Source organism: Tachyglossus aculeatus, chromosome 21 (assembly GCF_015852505.1).
Source record: "Tachyglossus aculeatus isolate mTacAcu1 chromosome 21, mTacAcu1.pri, whole genome shotgun sequence".
Taxonomy (NCBI): Eukaryota; Metazoa; Chordata; class Mammalia; order Monotremata; family Tachyglossidae; genus Tachyglossus; species Tachyglossus aculeatus.
In genome coordinates this window covers 51,984,528-51,986,884 of record NC_052086.1, presented here as the reverse complement: position 1 = coordinate 51,986,884, position 2,357 = coordinate 51,984,528, and the positions used below count along the sequence as shown (strand labels likewise).

At 45.5% G+C, this 2,357-nt stretch overlaps 1 non-coding gene across 1 annotated transcript; it reads right to left on the bottom strand.

The window, feature by feature from the left end:
* Positions 1-381: 381 nt before the first annotated feature.
* LOC119942933 lies at positions 382-519 on the bottom strand. The gene has a single exon (XR_005455426.1). It is a non-coding gene; the product is annotated as a small nucleolar RNA SNORA7 (small nucleolar RNA).
* Between the last annotated feature and the right edge of the window lie 1,838 nt (positions 520-2,357).

Here is a 2,357-nt window from a genome sequence, read left to right as displayed (position 1 = left end):
TAAATAAATAAATAAATAGAGTAATAAATATGTACAAACATATGTACATATATACAGGTGCTGTGGGGAGGGGAAGGAGGTAAGATGGGGGGATGGAGAGGGGGACGAGGGGGAGAGGAAGGAAGGGGCTCAGTCTGGGAAGGCCTCCTGGAGGAGGTGAGCTCTCAGTAGGGCCTTGAAGGGAGGAAGAGAGCTAGCTTGGCGGATGGGCAGAGGGAGGGCATTCCAGGCCCAGCGGATGACATGGGCAAGGGGGTTTCATAGAGTTTTCTTGGTTAAAATATGGAAGTGATTTACCATTGCCTTCTTCCATGTGGTAAACTTCAGTGTCCACCCTCGACTGTCTCCCATGCCACTGCTGTCCGGCATGGGTGAGTTTTGATTTGTAGTAGATTGCCTTCCACTCGCTAACCACTGCCCAAGTTAGAAATGGCATGGGTATGCCTCTACTTGACTCTCCCTCCCGTAGTCGAGGCTGGTAGAGTACTGGAAACTCTCCAGGTGCGATCCTGAGAGGGCAAGCGCTGGAGCAGACAGGCTAATCTGGGTGAACATAATTCTTGTTCCACATGGGGCTCACACTCTTATCTATCCCCATCTTACGGATGAGTGAACTGAGGCACAGAGGAGTTAAGGATAGTGACTTGCCCAAGGTTGCACAGCAGACGTGTGGTGGAGCTGGGATTAGAACTCAGGTCCTTGTGACTCTCAGACCTGTGTCATATTCCCTAATTTACAGAAGAGGTAACTGATACAGTCTGACCCCACATGTCTATTTATTTATTTATTTATTTACTTATTTATTTTACTTGTACATATCCCTTTTATACTGTGAGCCCACTGTTGGGTAGGGACTGTCTCTATGTGTTGCCAATTTGTATTTCCCAAGCACTTAGTACAGTGCTCTGCACATAGTAAGCGCTCAATAAATACGATTGATGATGATGATGATGGGGCTCACAGTCTAAGTAGAAGGGAGAATAGATCATGAATCCCCATTGTGCAGATGAGGGAACTGAGGCACACTGCTTCTCTTTATTGAGCACTTGTGTGTAAACATTGTTCTTAAGCACTTGGGAGAGTACAGTACAAGAGGTGGTAGACATGTTCCCTTCCCACAGTGAGCTTTCAGTCCAGAGGGCGAGACAGACATTAATATCAACAAATAAATTATCATCACTGGTATTAATTGAGCACTTACTATGTACAGAGCACTATACTAAGCACTTGGGAGAGTACAATACACCACATTGAACCAGTGAACACATTCCCTGCTCATAACAAGGTTACAGTCTAGAGTGGGAGACAGACAGTAATATAAATAAATATCTAATGTATGATATATGACTTAATGACATGTACAAAAGTACTGTGAGGTTGAGGTCAGCGATCTAAGTGCATAAACTGACACAGAAGGGAGCAGCAGCCTGGCCTAATGGTTAGATCATGGTCCTCAGAGTCAGAAAGACCTGAGTTTCAGCCCTACCTCTGCCACTAGTCTGCTGTGCGGCCTTGAGCAAGTCACTTCACTTCTCTGGGCCTCAGTTACCTCATCAACAAAATGGGGATTAAGAATGGGAGTGCCCATTTGTCTGATTTGTTTGTATCTACCCTAGCGCTTAGAACAGTGTCTGGCACATAGTAAGTACTTAACAAGCACCATAAAAAAAAAAGAAAATGAGAGCAAGCCGGGGAAAAAAGAGACCTTAATCTGGAAAGGAAAGAAGTCTGCTTCTGAGCCCGTGTTGCAATAGGGTGGAGTTTTCTGAGCTATCATTCTCATATCTCATTGGTCATTTCCCTTAGCAGAAATTGCATCTTTCTTACTTCTCCTTCAGCCTGTTTTGTTTATCCTAAGTATTTTTCCAAAAACAGGTGGTGGGGGGAGGACGCCCCCATATGAACCCCAAACCAAAAAACCCAAACCCTTCCAAAACCTGAGGTTTTTTCTGGTAGAACTGACCAGACAATCGATAGACCGGTGGTATTCATTGAGCATTTATTGCGTGCAGGGCACTGTTGCACACTTGTTCTCTGGGAGACAGCACTGTGTACAGATCTGAGGAGGAAACTAAGATATTTATCTGTGGGATTTCTTGCCCTCTCCACTGAGCTTCCTCTCTCTCTCCCCCCGCCAACAAACACACACACAAACACCCCCCCACCCCCCCCCAACCCCCACCAAGCATCTGGGAATTCTCAGTGAGCAATTTTGTTTGCTTTCCTTTGCCCATCTCGAGTTTGTGGGGGAAAAAAGTCAGTCAAAGTAAATGGTAATTTATCCGTTATGAAGATTGTTTCTCCACAGCAGGGGCCCGGAGTTTTTGCAGAGCATGTAAGCAACTGCGGATCCTTTA